Source organism: Gossypium hirsutum, chromosome A12, assembly GCF_007990345.1.
Source record: "Gossypium hirsutum isolate 1008001.06 chromosome A12, Gossypium_hirsutum_v2.1, whole genome shotgun sequence".
Lineage (NCBI taxonomy): Eukaryota > Viridiplantae > Streptophyta > Magnoliopsida > Malvales > Malvaceae > Gossypium > Gossypium hirsutum.
This window is the reverse complement of record NC_053435.1, coordinates 27626766-27646263: the sequence shown is the minus strand read 5'-3', so window position 1 is coordinate 27646263 and position 19498 is coordinate 27626766.

Here is a 19498-nt window from a genome sequence, read left to right as displayed (position 1 = left end):
TTATGAACTCAAAATATCTACTCATTCCGCTGTCCATGATTTACTCGATAAAGTCGCACACTTAATGTTAATAATTATTCGAAAATATATAGTAAGTCCGCACACTTAGTGCTTAATAGTCAAACTCGCACCCTTAGTGCTATACAATTAAACTCGCACACTTAGTGCTAATCTCATTATCGTAAATGTTTATACCCGCACACTTAGTGCCGAAATCAACAACTCAATACATCTCACTTCTTTTTACAATCGATAATTTTGTCACTACATGCATTTATATATCATCCCATTCGGCATAAGTACATAAGTATTATGATTATTTAAATCAATACAAAATATATGCTTAACAACTTACCTTGTGTTGGGTAAAACGGTTCCAACTCGGCTACTCGATGTTCTTTCCTTTGCCTTTGCTTGATTCTCCTCCTTTAACTTCTTGAGCTTAATCAATAAATTAACTAGTTTAACCGTCTTGCTAAATATTTATATCAAAATATTAATGATTTCATATCATAGGAGATACATGACTAATTCTTATCTTCCTACCATATGTTTTTGAGCTATTCGGCTAATAACCATATGCTATCACCCTACTATCAATAATCCAATCACACATGCATATATATATATGGCCGAATGTGCAAAGCTTAGACTCAACATCACCTATGCTCTTAATTTGATGGCCGAATATGCATACATATATATATGATATCAACTATACTATCATCTTTAATTCACCTAAACACAAAATTTCATCTCATGAACACTTGACCGAATTTTTCCTAATCTAGCATGGCTTCACATCTATTTGTAACATCCTATAAATCCACATATACCACATTTCTACATAAATTTTCTTTTACTTTTCCACTACTTCCATTCACAACATCAAAAGCACCATACACTTAACATTTACCTCTTCCTAACCATATGCCATCTAAGTACCCTTTTAGGTAGAAAATTAACATATGGGTTGTAATAAGACATTGGCTACTAACTAGATTTTCACAAGAATTTAGTAAAAGTAACATAAATCCTACCTTAATCAACCCCTTTTGAGTTGGCCGAATGTCTAGAGCATTTCTTCTTTCCTTCTCCTAACTCACGGCAATTGCAAGAAAAGAAAGAAGATGAATACTCCCTCTTCCTTCCTTATTTTATTCATCTTTTCTTTTTAATTCCTTTCTTTAATTTATTTTAATTGCTAACTAATAAAAGAATTGCATTGAAATTCAACCTAGTGGATGGGCATCATGGCTTGGCCGGCCACTACTTGGGTTTTTGGGCAATTTGACATGCAAACCCAAGTTTCCTCACTTTGTTATTATTTGGTCCTTACATATCCCCCTATCATATTTTCTTAAGTTCTCAACTAAGTCAATCACATGAAATTCACATTCATAAGTCTAAATTAAAACATCAAATTTTCACACATGCACTAATACTCATAGAGGACATGCAACCAAATTTTCAAATAAATTTTTGGACTCGGTCTTGTGGCCTCGAAACCACATCCGACTAGGGTCGAATTAGGACTGTCACAATGATAATTGGTTATAATGATGGCATGAAAATCCATGAAGTATGTTAATAATAATGAAATGATAATAAATGTCCCGGTTGAAGTCAAAAGGGAAATGCGATGGATAAACCATGACTTACATGACTTGAGATCCTACATGTGTTGCAGAAAAGGATTTAGCCTAAACGGGTAATCCGTTGATCTCAAATATAGGAAGGATCTAGCCTAGACGGGTGTTCCTGAGTGATCGAGCCTCCCAAAGAATATGTGTGCATTGTGGATTTAGCCCGGATAGGTAATCCGACTAGGGTCTGAATTTAGCCTAGACTGGTAATTCAGATCTGAGCTCACTACGGGTGTTTGTCTCTATACGGGATTTAGCCTGGACTGGTAATCCCGACATCACCCTATGAGTTTACATTGCGGGGGATTTAGCCTAGACTGGTAATCCCACCGTATGATGTGAGGTTCGCGGGAGTGCATACTTAAGATGATCGCTCTTATGACTTAACAGTAAATGAATAATCCATCGAGACTTTCAAGAAACTCAACGGGATTAACATGAGATATAAAAATGAAAATTTTGAATGATGAGCTCATCTAAGACAAATTACATAGTGCACTGTTATGAGACTAACTTGTTGATTGAGTGCATGTGATAGTGAAACTATTTCATGCTTGTTGGTTTTATTGCTGATCGCGTGATTTCGTGATAGGTTTTAAATATTTATAATTAATCATTCTTGAAACTAACTATTATCGCGATGTAGGCAAGTGTACCTATCGAATAGTAGTATAGTTTTAGCAAGACCGCATTGTCGAACCCAAAGGAACTAAAAGTACTAGTAATGACTGTCTTTTTATTATCTAGCCTAAGAATAAAGAGGTATTTGTTTTAACTAACTAATTATCTAAACTAAGAATTCACAGAGAATAGAATTAGGGAATTGCTTTTGGGAAAATTGATTGAATTAAGACAATACCTAAGGAAAAATCCACCTAGACTATACTTGTTATTCTGGCTCCGAATCGGACGATTTATTCATTTAACTTGTTCTGTAGAGATCCCTAAGTTATGTTATTATCGCTATTCAAGACTAATAACGTCTAATCCCTAGATTGAATATTTGAGACCTTTCTCTAATTAACACCCTAGGGTTACATTAACTCGATCTATGGATCCCCTTATTAGGTTTCACCCTAATCCGACAAAATCTTGTCACCCTGTGTCTAGGCGCACAAACAACTCCACTTAATTATGACAAATGTACTTTTAGACAGGGTCTATTCCTCCTCTGAATAAGAGCTTATCTTGAATCAGTATCCTGGGATAACAAAACAAGAATTAAGAACACATAATTAAGAACAAGTTAAATATTTATCATACAATTCAGAAAATAATAACAAGATTCGTCTTAGGCTTTATTCCCCTTACGTATTTAGGGGTTTTAGTTCATAACTAAATAAGAAAACATCTCAGAATAATAAAGAATACAAAACATAAAGAAAACCCAAAACACCTGAAGGGAAATTGAGGAGAGATCTTCAGTCTTGATGGTGACTCCGGCTTCTGAGATGGATAAATCGGCTTCCTTGGAGTAATTCCTTCCTCCCTATTCTTTGCCTCTCTTTTCCTCCTCCTCTAGGGTGTATTTATAGGCTTTGGAATGCCTAAGAGCCCTCAAAATTAGCCTTTTCCGAATTGGACTCAACTTGGGCTCGGCAGGGACACGCCCGTGTGCGATTACTTCAGGCCGTGCTCGAGCCTGCCAAATTGACAGGGCCGTGTGGTCTGCCCATGTTAGGAGGTCTAGGCCATGTTGATTTCATACTTTGGCCCATTTTCTCCATTTTTGGGCCGTTTCTCATTCCTTTCACTCTCCTATACTCTCGTAAGTATAAAACATGAAATTAAAGCATTAGGAGCATCGAATTCACCAATTCTGATAGGAAATCATCCATAAATTGCGTTAAAATGGGGTAAAAATATTTATAAATTACGGTTTATCAAACACCTACACTTAAGCATTTTCTTCTCCTCAAGCAAAATTCTCAACTCATAATCAAAAAAAATTCTTCTCAACTTATAATTTCTATCGATAATATCTCCAAATAATTTATAGGTAATCATACATTGAGAATTCTACTAATAGAACATAAAAGTTTCAAACATTCCAAGTTGAGCATTTTCTCCTGAAAACATATGTGTCTCTCCTCATTTAAGTAATTACCTTTGATTCGGAATATCACAGAGTTTCACATCCTCACTAAAGATTCACTCAAATCACTCGAGGTGTTTTAAGGACAATAAATGAAGCACTCAATAGTCAATAATGAAATGTTATTACCGTAGGCTTGCATGAAAATCAAATCTCCACCACTGATAAATTGAGATGAAACATCAATCAAAAGGTCTTTAGAGGGTTGTAATGAGGCTTGGTTAGGGGGTGTGGTCACAAGTTGAAAGAAAGGGTTAGAATCAAGATTGAATTGAAAAATGCCTAACTAGAAAAATAGTTAATCATCACTTGCGTATAACAGAGCTTCTTCTCAAAATTTGGAATTACTAATGTGTATACATAGTTTTATTTTTTTTATTTTTTATTTTTTTAAAAAAAGTTAAATAACATAGACTAACTATTAAGAACAAGACATAGCTAAGCAATTTGTTCAACTCAAATCTCGACAAAAATAGGGATTAATTTAGGGGATTTCAACAATAATGGGTTAAGGGTTAATATTAAGGGTAATACAAGAAATGACTTGTTAGGCTCAAGAGGGTTTACTAGGGGTTAATTGTGGAGGTAGGCTTTTCATGGCATGAGTGGGTTAATCCTACGTGCCTTAATCATTTTGACATATGAAATCAAATGGTGTGGTCTCGACATGGATAATCAAGCAATTTCTAGAATAACAGTTCAATACTGACGCACTCAAAGCAATAATAAAAGTGAGCATGAAAGAAATAATAGATGCTCAAAAGGCTCAAAAATCTCACAAATATTATGGCTTTTTGATGTTTAAAACTTGTGAATTCCAACTCAAAGTGTAACACCCCAAACTCGGCCTAGACGTTATGACCAGATCCGGTGCGCCACATCGATGCGTTCAAAACGTTCCGTTTTACTTAGTTTGGAAAACTTAGTTGGGGTTGTAAAAGATACTTTTTAAAGCAGGTTAAGGTGAATAGAAGCTGTGCACCAGGTAGGAAACCAGAAAGAAGAGGAGGTGAGTTCGTCGGACTGCTTAAGTACCAAGCTCCCTTCGGATCCAATCCTAGACATGCACACCACCATTGCCACACCCTAACGACTCGTATAATTTTGAGAAAACCATTTGGTTATGTCTATCTTAAGAAAATGATTAAGTTTGAAAACGTTTGTTTAGCGGAAGTCTTACTTGTAAACGTGTTATTTTGAAATCCCTTAATGTTTTTGAAAACGCGTCCTAAAGCTAACCCATTTTCCTTAGTCATCATAGTTTTTTCATCATAGTAAAATAAAATAATAAAAGTAAAAAAAAAACCATAAGAATAATTAAAAGGCCTTATTACACTTAAAACCCAATACCATAGATGAAATTAAAAGGACGTCCAGTTCACCAGAAAGAAACCAGGTTCGTAGAAACATGTGGCCAGTCCAAATCCCTCACAGCTCCAAGCCCACTATGGTTGAGGATTACCTGCGATGGTGAAAATAAGGGGTGAGTTTTGGAAAACTCAGTGTGTAATTCAACCCAACCATAGCCTAAATCAGTTCAAACCACAGAGACAGAAGAAGTTGGCCTCAGCCCAGAACAGATATCAGAATAAAGCCTGTAGGCCCAGAACAGACCAGAACAGATATATCATGTTTATGCAGAAACCCAACCATATCCAACCACATACACCCCCATACCATCCTTTCACCATGTGGGGAGACTACTCGACCCACTCAACCGCTACACGCCACAGAAAATGTGACAGAGTCACCGGATACAGATATTTTGTGGCAGTGCCACCAGAATAGATAATTTGTGGCATAGCCACCAGGACGCTTCCTCCATAATATAACCCATGTCCCCATGCAACAGATATACATTCATGGCATGCATCATACAGATTTAATTCATCATGCTTTTTAGACAAAATTAACCTAGGGGTATAAAGGTCATTTAGCACACATAGGGGTATAATGGTAATTTTGCATACATAAGGGTATTCTAGTAAATCTAACTATTTCTAAGGTTTTCATGCATATCGTAGCTATTACGTTTAGCCAAAAACACTTACCGAGCGTTCTTACCAAATTGGGCCCGTTGGCCCATTAACCCAGTTTTGGCCCATTAAGCCCAAAATATCAAAATGCACGAAATCGCGCGTACTGCAGTTTTATCACTTCCGGTTACCAGTAATAATTACCCATACGTCTCACGAGCATTCGTACACTCGCAAGCGCCCAAAATACCAGTTTTTCGGTATTTCGGCTTTTCGGCTTTTGCCGATCTAGCCTATGAAAGGGTGTCAGTTACACACCTGATTTGTGACGACTTGCTGACAAGATCCACGCACGAACTACCTACAATTACGTTGCTACAATTCTTAGATTGCAAATCACAACACTAATCTCCATAATAACTTACCCATATTCGACTCTGTCCCTAAAAGCCTTTAAAACTTTACCTTCTTGCCGAAATCTGATAGCTAGATCCAAGTCTGATCGCTCCAAAGATCCAAGCCTTCGATCCAACCCTTGAGAAGACACTAATCATCAAAATAAATCATCGGTTAAAGACCCTTTATGCCCTATGCCCAAATCGATATCCTCCCTAGATTTTAGGGACTTCGGCTTTTTCCTAACTTGAAAAATAAGACTAGATTTGGAGTGATGAGGACTTACCACTTATTCCTTCCTACTTTCCACGTAGATCTGATGCAGATTCAACCTTCAAACGACGGTAAAACTTGAATCTAGAAGCTTTGAAGTTTCGGCTACAAGTCCCTAACTCTATATTAGTTTCGGCTTTTCTAGGTGATATAGAAAATAATGATTTGAGGCTATAACCCTGGGTAATGTTGTCGACAGATGCTAGGGGTTTAGAGGAGAGGAATGTTGGTCAAAAAGGAAAACATATTGAGGAATATGGCTTTGGAAAAACGGCACAAGAATATAGCTTTCGGGATTTTGAGATTTGAGGTTCGGCTTTAGTCTAAGAAAATTAATGGAGGAAAGTGATGTAGAGTAGGGCAGAGATGGACAAGTGGTTTGAAAGGTTCGGCTATGGAGAAAGAGAATAAGAAGAAAGAAAAAATGGCTAAAGGGAGAAGGTGAGAAAAGCAGCAAACGGCACAACTCCCTTCCTATTGTCGAATTTATACTGGCACTTTAACCTAGCCGAATTTACCCCCTAAAGAAACCCTTGGCCGGCCACCTCTTGCTCCTCTAGAGTCCAAAATTTGGCCAACACAGCTCACCCCAATCAGCTCCTAGATTTTCTCCCTTATCTCTATCCTTATTCAATCCCCTTACCCTCTTAAACTCTTCCTGACAGACTTTTATTTCAGTTCCACTACTTCCCTTTCCTGTACATAAAAATTAATCACTTAATTTGCTGCCATTGTGACTTGAACCTGGGTCCTCCCCAAGCTTCCACATGCCACTACATCCTTCCCAGTGGCGTCACATGCCACTTTACCACTGGCTTCATTGTGATCCATTTTTCACAGATAATTCCTAAAAGCCCAATTTATCAGAACCCCTTTCTCTTATAGAATTAAATTTAATTAAAACTATCGAGTTTTATCCTAAGCTTGGGCCTTCTAGAGGCCTACCAACATGATTAATCCTACACATAACAAATAGAACACAGAATTTTAAATTTTACAACTTTTACAGAATTCTCGAAAATTGGGGCGTTACAACTCTACCCTCCTTAAAGAAATTTCGTCCTCGAAATTTACCTGATCCGAACAGATGAGGGTATTGTTGTTGCATTGCCTCCTCTGGCTCCCAAGTAGCTTCTTCTCTGCCATGGTTACGCCAAAGCACTTTCACTAATGGTACCGATTTCCTCCTCAGAACCTTAACGTCTCGGTCCAATATTTGCACAGGCTCCTCCTCAAAGGTCAAATCAGTTCGCACCTCAATTTCTGGAACCAGCACGACATGAGTAGGGTCAAAACAATAACGCCTTAACATGGAGACGTGAAAAACATCGTGAATCATGTCTAGCTCTGGAGGTAATTCCAACTGATAAGCCACTGGGCCTACTCACTTCAAAACCCGATAAGGCCCAATGAACCGCGGACTCAACTTACCCTTCTTGCCAAACCTTAGTATCTTCTTCCAAGGTTAAACCTTCAAGAAGACCATATCGCCCACTGAGTATTCAATCTCCTTACGCTTCAGATCTGCATATGACTTTTGCCTATCAGACGCTTCCTTCAACTGATCTCTAATTAACTTGACCTTATCCTCAGTATCAGCCACCAACTTAAGTCCAAGAACTTGTCGCTCCCCCAGTTCAGTCCAACAACTAGGTGTTCGACACCTTCGCCCATACAGTGCTTCATAAGGTGCCATTCGAATATTCGACTGATAACTATTGTTGTATGCAAACTCTGCCAAAGGCAAGTAATCCTCCCAACTACCTCGAAAATCAATAACACATCCCCTCAACATGTCTTCTAGAATCTGAATAACTCTTTCCGATTGACCATCAGTTTGGGGATGGAAAGACTTACTAAAGTTCAATCCCGTTCACAACGCCTCATGCAACTTTTACCAAAACCGAGATGTGAATCTAAGATCCCGATCAGAGATAATCGAAACCGGAACTCCATGCAGTCACACAATCTCTGCCACATACAACTTGGCTAACTTCTGAAGAGAAAAGTCTGTTCGAACAGGTATAAAATGAGCCGACTTGGTCAACCTATCCACAATCACCCATATCGAGTCTTTCTTCGATGGTGACAAGGGTAGCCCACTCACAAAGTCCATGGTTACCCTCTCCCACTTCCACAGTGGTATTTTTACTGGCTGCAATAATCCAGAAGGTAACTGATGCTCAGCTTTCACCTGCTGGCTTGTCAGACATTTCCCCACAAATTCAGTTACCTCTCACTTAAGTCCAGGCCACCAATACAGTTCTCGCAAGTCATGGTACAACTTATTCTCTCCAGGATGCATGGCACAAAGTCCCCCATGAGCTTCCTTCAAAATTGACTGTCTCAAGTCAGAGTCCTTCGGAACACAAATTCTTCCTCGGAAACATAGAACCCCTTCATCATTTATCCCAAACTCAGAAGTTTCCCCTTCCTTAACTTGTTGAAAAGGAGGGACCAAAGACTCATCTTTCAACTGCTTCTCTTTAATCTGATCCACCCAGGTTGGCCTTACTTGCAATTCAGCCAACAGACTTCCATCGTCAAACAGACTTAGATGAGCAAACATTGCTCTCAGATCAGATACAGCTCTACGACTTAGAGCATCGGCCACAACATTAGCCTTGCCTGGGTGATATTCGATTGAACACTCATAATCCTTAAGCAACTCGATCCATCTCCTTTGCCTAAGGTTCAGTTCCTTCTGAGTCAGCAAATACTTGAGACTCTTATGATCTGCGTATATAATACACCTTTCCCCATACAAGTAGTGTCTCCATATTTTAAGCGCAAAGATCACTGCTGCTAACTCCAAATCATGAGTAGGATAGTTCCCTTCGTGAGGCTTAAGTTGTCGAGACGCATAAGCAACCACCTTACCCTCTTGCATCAACACACAACCCAAACCTACATGTGATGCATCACTGTACACAGTAAAATCTTTTCCAGACTCTGGTTGAATTAACACAGGTGCTTCAGTCAGAACTTTCTTCAACCTCTCAAAAGCTTCTTGCTGCTTCTCTGTCCAAACAAACGGTACTCCTTTCCTTATAAGTTTTGTGAGAGGTGCTGCCATCACAGAAAAACCTTCCAAAAACCTTCTGTAGTAACCTGCCAATCCTAGGAAACTTCGAATTTCTGAAACCGACCTAGGTGGCTTCCATTCCAAAATTGCTTCAATCTTTCGGGGATCCACTCTAATCCCCTCTGCAGAGACCACATGCCCCAAAAAGGTTACCTCCCTCAACTAGAACTCACACTTGCTGAACTTCGCATAAAGTTCTTTCTCCCTTAACACTTGTAACACAGTGCGGAGATGCTCATCATGTTTTGCTTCGGTCTCAGAATATACCAGAATATCGTCAATAAAGACGACCACGAACCGATCCAGAAATGGTTGGAACACACGATTCATCAGATCCATAAACGCTGCAGGAGCGTTTGTTAGTCCAAATGGCATAACCAGAAACTCATAATGACCATAACGAGTCCTGAATGCTGTCTTATGAATATCTGCCTCCTTGACCCTTAACTGATGATACCCAGATCGAAGATCGATCTTGGAAAATACAGAAGTTCCTTTAAGCTGGTCGAACAGATCGTCAATCCTTGGAAGAGGGTACTTATTCTTAATCTTCAGTTTGTTCAACTGGCGATAGTCAATGCACACGAATAGCACCGGTGCTCCCCATGGAGACACACTTGGCCTAATAAAGCCCCTATCCAACAATTCTTGAATTTGCGCGTTTAACTCCACTAACTCCTTTGGTGCCATCCTATATGGTGCAATGGACACTGGTGCTGTCCCAGGCAACAGGTCGATTCCAAATTCGACTTCCCGATTTGGAGGCAATCCCGGAAGCTCCTCCGGAAAGACATCTTGGAACTCTTTTACAGTTCTAGCCTTATACACTGTCAGCCCCTCTACATCTGTTTGACTTACAAATGCCAAATAGGCCTGACACCCTTTTCGAATCCACTTTTCAGCCCTCAATGCCGATATCACATTAGACAAATAGTCCCTTCGCTCACCGATCACCATAACCTCATCCCCTTCCGTGGTCCTTAACACCATTCGCTTAGCAGTACAGTCCAGAGTCGCCTTATGCTTAACAAGCCAGTCCATTCCTAGAATGATGTCAATTCTCCAAACGAAAACTCCATTAGATCGCCAGGAAAGATCCTACCTTGAGTTTCTAAGGGTACATTCTTATACAGCTTGCCTACCCTAACCGATTGACCCAAGGGACTTAGCACAAATACCCCACTCACTATCTTCTCAGAATGCACTCCCAAAGACCCAGATATGGCACATGCAACATAAGAATGAGTAGATCCAATATCCACCAAGGCAGTATACGGCATATTAGAAACTAAGAACGTACCAGTTATGACATCAGGTGCGTCGCCCTCCTCTCGACGACGAGCTGCATACACCAACGCTGGCTGTCGAGCCTCAGTATTTCCGGCTCCCCTGCCAGGCGCTCCTCGACCTCGACCATTTCCATTCCCATTTCCGCCCCTACCTTGTCCACGTCCTCTCGGTGGTTGTGGTCCACCTCTCATGGGTTGAACAACCCTCTGTACAGCAACCTGAGCCTGATCAGCTCTATGTGGACAGTCCTTAACTCTGTGCTCCATAGATCCGAATCGGAAACAAGCACCAGAATGTTTCCTACACTCACCCAGGTGTACCTTACAATAGTCCCCACAGATTGGCGGTCTAACCACATTCATTGGAACGGCTCGAACTGGCTCCTCCACTCTCGCCCTTTTGGCATTCTTGTTTGCTCCACCCGAAGGTTCAGAATCCTTCCGGAAATGGTTTCGATCTTTCTCACGGTTTTGCCTCTCAGTACGCTTTACCTCCTCAGTGATCTTAGCTTTTTCCACCAGAACCGCGAAGTCACGCTCCCTCTGCGGAGCAATCAGCACCTTCAGGTCATCTCTGAGTCCATCCTCAAAGCGAACGCTACGCTCATACTCCGTAGCAACTATTCCCACAGCATACCTACTCAGCCTTAGAAATTCAGCCTTGTACTCAGCAATAGTTTTGCCTCCTTGGACCAGATTCAGGAATTCTTTTCTACGGGCGTCCACATAACTTGCCCCGACGTACTTTCCTTTAAAGGCTGTCTTAAACAGCTCCCAAGTAACCCTATCAGTTGGGGTTCCATCCCTCACGGTGAGCCACCACGATAAGCCTTATCTCGCAACAACAATACGGCCCCCTTTAGCTTCTGCTCCACAGAACAGTCCAAGTCATCCATAATTTGTTCCGTGGCCTCCAACCAATATTCCGCCACATTCGGGGTTACACCAGATACGCCCCTAAAGATCTCCGCTCTATTAGCCCGGAGTCGTTTAGAAATCGACCCTCGAATTCTGTTGCCCGAACTTGCCCCGGCAACCCTTTCCAGAACTCGAAGCATTGCCTGCGACAGGGCATCATCCCGGCACCATGATCATGAGGTTCCACTTCTGTTGCCGAAGGTACCGGTGCTTCTGCCACTGGCATATGTCCTGAAGACGAAGATCCCGCTCGAGCTCTTCCTCGGCCTCGTCCACGGCCTCTACCTCGAGCTGCTCGCGTACTCATATCGTATAATCTAATTACGAATTTTATGCATTAATTTTAGCATTCCAGTGATTATTACAGATGTTTTATGATTCGAATAGTAATTCAGCGATGGTTTTCGTAGAATTGACGTCTAACTACAGTTTCAGTCTTTTAGCAAGCTTTTCTAGGGTTTCAGTAGCATCCTATCCAGAGTATTCTAGTAAAGTTTCAGTACAGACAGATAATTTAGAATATATTCAGAAAAATTCAGAATACTTATAGGCTCGGGCTAGAGATTCGAAATGCCACCTTTAGAAGTCCAGATTTAAAAACTGATTTTTTTTTGAAAATCTTCATTTTTGTAAACCCATTCCACAGCCGAGTTGTTGCAACCTGGCTCTGATACCACTAAATGTAACACCCCAAACCCGCCCTATACGTTATGACCGGATCCGGTGTGCCACATCGATGCGTTCAAAATGTTTCATTTTACTTAGTTTGGAAAACTTAGTTGGGGTTGTAAAAGATACTTTTTAAAGCAGGTTAAGGTGAATAGAAGCTGTGCACCAGGTAGGAAACCAGGAAGAAGAGGAGGTGAGTCCGTCGAACTGCTTAAGTACCAAGCTCCCTTCGGATCCAATCCTAGACATGCACACCACCATTGCCACACCCTAACGACTCGTATAATTTTGAGAAAACCGTTTGGTTATGTCTATCTTAAGAAAATGATTAAGTTTGAAAACGTTTGTTTAGTGGAAGTCTTACTTGTAAACGTGTTATTTTGAAATCCCTTAATGTTTTTGAAAACGCGTCCTAAAGCTAACCCATTTTCCTTAGTCATCATAGTTTTTTCATCATAGTAAAATAAAATAATAAAAGTAAAACAAAACCATAAGAATAATTAAAAGGCCTTATTACACTTAAAACCCAAAACCATAGATGAAATTAAAAGGACGTCCAGTTCACCAGAAAGAAACCAGGTTCGTAGAAACATGTGGCCAGTCCAAATCCCTCACAGCTCCAAGCCCACTATGGTTGAGGATTACCTGCCAGGGTGAAAATAAGGGGTGAGTTTTGGAAAACTCAGTGTGTAATTCAACCCAACCATAGCCTAAATCAGTTCAAACCACAGAGACAGAATAAGTTGGCCTCAGCCCAGAACAGATATCAGAATAAAGCCCGTAGGCCCAGAACAGACCAGAACAAATATATCATGCTTATGCAGAAACCCAACCATATCCAACCACATACACCCCCATACCATCCTTTCACCATGTGGGGAGACTACTCGACCCACCCAACCGCTACACGCCACAGAAATATGCAGCATGGCTGCCAGATACAGAAAATGTGACAGAGTCACCAGATACAGATATTTTGTGACAATGCCACCAGAACAGATAATTTGTGGCATAGCCACCAGGACGCTTCCTCCATAATATAACCCATGTCCCTATGCAACAGATATACATTCATGGCATGCATCATACAGATTTAATTCATCATGCTTTTCAGACAAAATTAACCCTAGGGGTATAAAGGTCATTTAGCATACATAGGGGTATAATGGTAATTTTGCATACATAGGGGTATTCTAGTAAATCTAACTATTTCTAAGGTTTTCATGCATATCGTAGCTATTACGTTTAGCCAGAAACACTTACCGAGCGTTCTTACCGAATTGGGCCCGTTGGCCCATTAACCCAGTTTTGGCCCATTAAGCCCAAAATATCAAAACGCACGAAATCGCGCGTACTACAGTTTTATCACTTCCGGTTACCAGTAATAATTACCCATACGTCTCACGAGCATTTGCACACTCGCAAGCGCCCAAAATACCAGTTTTTCGGTATTTCAGCTTTTCGGCTTTTGTCGATCTAGCCTATGAAAGGGTGTCAATTACACACCTGATTTGTGATGACTTGCTGAAAAGATCCACGCACGAACTGCCTACAATTATGTTTCTACAATTCTTAGATGGCAAATCACAACAGTAATCTCCATAATAACTTACCCATATTCGACTCTGTCCCTAAAAGCCTTTAAAACTTTACCTTCTTGCCGAAATCCGATAGCTAGATCCAAGTCTGATCACTCCAAAGATCCAAGCCTTCGATCCAACCCTTGAGAAGACACTAATCATCAAAATAAATCATCGGTTAAAGACCCTTTATGCCCTATGCCCAAATCGATAGCCTCCCTAGATTTTAGGGACTTCGACTTTTTCCTAACTTGAAAAATAAGACTAGATTTGGAGTGATGAGCACTTACCACTTATTCCTTCCTGCTTTCCACGTAGATCTGATGCAGATTCAACCTTTAAACGACGGTAAAACTTGAATCTAGAAGCTTTGAAGTTTCGGCTACAAGTCCCTAACTCTATAGTAGTTTCAGCTTTTCTAGGTGATATAGAAAATAATGATTTGAGGCTATAACCCTGGGTAATGTTGTCGACAGATTCTAGGGGTTTAGAGGAGAGGAATGTTGGTAAAAAAGGAAAACATATTGAGGAATATGGCTTTGGAAAACGGTACAAGAATATAGCTTTCAGGATTTTGAGATTTGAGATTCGGCTTTAGTCTAAGAAAATTAATGGAGGAAAGTGATGTAGAGTAGGGTGGAGATGGATAAGAGGTTTGAAAGGTTCGGCTATGGAGAAAGAGAATAAGAAGAAAGTAAAAATGGCTAAAGGGAGAAGGTGAGAAAAGCAGCAAACGGCACAACTCCCTCCCTATTGCCGAATTTATACTGGCACTTTAACCTAGCCGAATTTACCCCCTAAAGAAACCCTTGGCCGGTCACCTCTTGCTCCTCAAGAGTCCAAAATTCGGCCAACACAGCTCACCCCAATCAGCTCCTAGATTTCCTCCCTTATCTCTATCCTTATTCAATCCCCTTACCCTCTTAAACTCTTCCTGACAGACTTTTATTTCAGTTCCACTACTTCCCTTTCCTGTACATAAAAATTAATCACTTAATTTGCTGTCATTGTAACTTGAACCTGGGTCCTCCCCAAGCTTCCACATGCCACTACATCCTTCTCAGTGGCGTCACATGCCACTTTACCACTTGCTTCCTTGTGATCCATTTTTCACAGATAATTCCTAAAAGCCCAATTTATCAGAACACCTTTCTCTTATAGAATTAAATTTAATTAAAACTACCTGATTTTATCCTAAGCTTGGGCCTTCTAGAGGCCCACCAACATGATTAATCCTACACATAACAAACAGAACACAGAATTTTAAATTTTACAACTTTATAGAATTCCCGAAAATTGGGGCGTTACACAAAGTAATACCTAATCTTTGGAGAAACAACCTAAGATTTTAAATTCATAAAAATCAACTTATCATGCTTGATTTTCTAATGTCTTGAGGTTTAAACAATCAATGCATAAATGCCTATGTTTTAATTCAAGATATATTAACAAAAATCATAAATCAATCAAAATTTATCCTAAATATGATATGAGAGCTTTTCAAGAGAACAAGGTAGTCATTCAGGGATTTTTTTGATAATGAAACAAATAACCCGCACACTTAAGATGTACATTGCCCTTAATGTACAAAGATAGATATTAGAGTATAAAAATATATAAAAATAAGATAGGGAGAGAAGTGAAACTTCCTGTATGATGAATTCCTCGAACTGGAGTTTTAGAGAGTAATCGGTTCAAGAGTGGAAGAGGATACTCCGGCGGTCGTAGAGGTTCATTAGTCCATAAGTCCTATGCCAAAAGAATATTATATCTAGTGGTAGTTATGGTCGTGGTCGATCAGGACATGGCAGTCGTGAAGAACCTTTCCCGGTGGAGTTGTTAGTTCCTATGCGATGATGAGCTTAAGAGCTCTATATAACTGTGATAAAATCAGGAACTTTTTAGGGAATATTAGGAAGAATAATTACTCAGAAAGAAATAACCGAAATTGATAATTAAAAATAAAATTCAAAAATCTAATAAAAATAAAAAGTAGTTTGAATAAAAATTAAAAACATAAAATAATAAATAAATGTTTTTAAACATCTTCACCGCTGGATGGTTCGCGAGGTGGGACTAGCGATGAGATGTGGAGGTGCTGACAAATCTGCTGTAGAGTAGCATCAATGTTGTCAAATCATTGAAAACACTACTACTTGAATCGAGTGAGGCGCTTAGAGATGTCAACATATGAAGCTGCCACATGAACTGGACGAGAGGGTGGTGGTGGCTAAGTTGGTGGGTCCTCGTGCTGTGGAGGGACATCATCAGGAATGTCCTCATAGGCCTCCCCATTGGTAGATTGGGCGAGACAATATTGGGGAGGATAGGTTCCTCGGCGCCTCTCAATCATCCTCATGCTAAGCATCTCGAGATGCCTTTTGGAGACATCTGGTCGATAAGGGTAAGGGATGATCCTGGGCCATGGTGCTGAGGAGCCCGAAGTGTCGAGCCAACCGAGTAACATAGGGCCAATGGAGATGACCCTGTTCCTATGCCACTCCGTCTGGTACTGAATCACGAGGGCGATGAAATAGGCAAGGTCGATGACGTGCCTGTGCGACATACACCATAAGAAGTAGGCGTCGTGAGTGTTGACGACGCCAATGCTCTCTCACCTCCCTGTAATCGTGTGAGCCAAAAAGGCGTGTAGGTACCTCAGGGATGGTGGGAGAACTGATGCCTTGGAGCGTCTAGGATTGTAGGAGGCTGCACCAGGGGCCAAAGTGTGCCAGCACTTCAAGGGGGAGAAATGTATGTGAAGAGAGAGCATGTAGTTCATTCTCCTTCTTGAACTCCTCCGTATATAAGCCCAATGTAGAACCGAACTCTGGGACGCTTAGCTGGCGGACTAACCCACCTAGGCGAAACTGGACCGTGCTGGGATCATCGTAATTCGTCATTACTATCTGAAGATGTAACGTTGAGCAGAGTTCCACCGTGAGCTCGAGGTATGTTGGTTCGATGATCCTAAAGAATAGATCCCAAGGGTCAGTGGTTAGGAGGGCTCGAATCGCATCACCCAACTTAACTAGTTCTACGGTAGCCTAGTCGATGCAGCGGCCCGTAATTAAAGGTTGGGCCCGAAGTATTTGGAAAAGCTCTTTTTGGTTGGACCCGCGAAAGATGACGCTCCCTTTCTCTTCTTCGAAGCAGGTACGATTGTTTTCTTTCGTTCTGAAGATGACATGGTACCTACAATCAAAACCATTAATTCATCTTGAGGAATGATCAGAGTAAAATGAAGAAAAACTTCAAATAAAAATCAGAATGTCAGCCACAGCTACTAATATTAACCAAACATAACCAACATAATTATTTTGAAAGAATAATTTCGTGACATTATCATTGTAATGACATGAGAATGGGCATAGTAATGGCATGTGTATGACAAAAGAGTGAGGCTTTCCTAACAACTCGATTTAACATGAAATGTATGATAAATAATCTAATAATGTAGAAATAGTGAACAAAATGGAAATAGTAAGAGGAAAATAAGGATTATTTTAAAAATAAACATTAAAAGTAAGTAGAATAGAGGTGAAAAGAGTAAACAAACGCTAAGGGAGAGAAATCGGGCATCAAAATAGAGTTGGAGGCGGCGCACGGGCGTGGCAGGGAGACCGTGTGGACTTGTAGTGGCTAGGGTTAGGGTTTTTCAGTGGGAAAGACAATGAATAATGAAGGGTATTTATAGATTTTGGGGTACACGGCCAGGTACCACGCCCCTGTTCCCCAATTTCAGCCCGTGTGATTCGTGAATTTTGAATTTGGTCGCGTCTGACATTTAGTACACGCCCATGTTCCTTGGGTGTGTGGTTGCACACGGCCATGTCGAACGGCCGTGTTTGAAGTTGTTCGCTTCTCCCACTCCCGTGTATTCAAACCCACGCCTGTGTTAATCTAAAACGTTCGACCATGGATGCTAGACACGGGTGTGTCGTACGCCCGTGCTGTTTTAACAGGTTCACCCATGGTTCTTCCACACGGGCGTGTCGCACGCCCGTGTTATTTTGACAGGTTCGACCACGGCCATGTTGCATGGCCGTGGCATTTTATCGTAGCTCGTGTTTGGAAAAATCATTGCCTAATTTTCACACGGCCCTAAGCACGCCCGTGGTCTTGGCCTTGTCTCTGTGGAAAACCTGTATTCAAGTGCTCCGTTAGTAATGTTGAAGATTAAATTTTAAAGAAGTTAATACAATTAGTGCTCGGGTTGCCTCCCGAGAAGCGCTTATTTATAGTCTAAGCTTGACTTACCTCTTCGTTGAATAATCATGGTGGTTTGAGGAGGTTATACTCCTCATTCGTGCTATTAATCTCATCAAAATAAGGTTTTAAACGGGTGTTGTTTACCTTAAAAGTGCTGAACTTGGGATGACTCACCTCGACCGTACCGAATGGGAAAATGCTGAGTACCGTAAGAGGGATTTCTTCATTCGGTGTGGTAGCAACAATGTGGGGATCTGTGGCATCTAATAGGACTCTATCTCCAACCTTAAGTTGATTTGGAAAGGGATTGAGCTTGTTCTGTCGTAGATTCGGTTGGTCAGGTGTTCTCGATTTATTTGTCTGCCATTCATCTAGATCCTCGATTTGTAGCCTTCGATATTCATGAATGGGTCCTCTACTATTACTTGAGAATGGTTCATGTACTTCCTTCAGACTCATTTCCTGCAAAGAAGGTTGCACCATATTGTTAGTTTTAGTAGAATCGTTTAGACGATCACCTTCAATTTCCATTGTGTTGCCAAATTTGCGAGCTTGAAGGGTGATTGTTTCGTCTCCCACACGGAGTGTGAGTTCACTTATGCCAACATCAATAATTGTTTTAGCAGTTGCTAAAAAGGGCATTCCTAGAATTAAAAGAGTGTTGCTATCCTCCTCTATGTCTAGAACAATAAAGTCAATGGGAAATATAAATTTATCAATTTTAACTAGCACATCATCAATAATACCCCTAGGAATTCTTATAGTTTTATCTGCTAATTGAATGCTAATCCTAGTCTGTTTGGGTTTCCCAAGACCTAATTGCTTAAACATTTTGTAAGGCATGACGTTGATACTAGCCCCTAAATCAGCTAATGCATTATTAACATCTAAACTACCAATTAAGCAAGGAATCGTAAAACTCCCTGGGTCTTTGAGTTTGTTGGGTAGTTTATTTTGGAGAATAGCTGAGCAAACTGCGTTTAGCTCTACATGCGATGCCTCATCCAACTTCCGCTTATTTGCTAAAAGCTCCTTTAAAAATTTCATTGCGTTTGGCATCAGCGATAAACGGTAAGTTAATATGTAATTTTTTAAGAGTTTAAGGAATTTACCAAATTGTTCATCTGAGCGGTCTTTTCTTGTCGCGTTGGGGTATGGCACACGAGGTTTATATTCGACATTCACCATTTTTTTTGTGATCTACCTCGTCTTGACCTTTTCTTACCACAGTTTCTTTCCTCGGTTCTGGCTCAGGCTCAACAAATCCTGCTTCATCTTGAACATTAATCACATTGAGCTGTTCCCTTGGGTTAGGTTCGGTATTACTTGGCAAACTACCTTGTGGTCGTTCAGAGATTA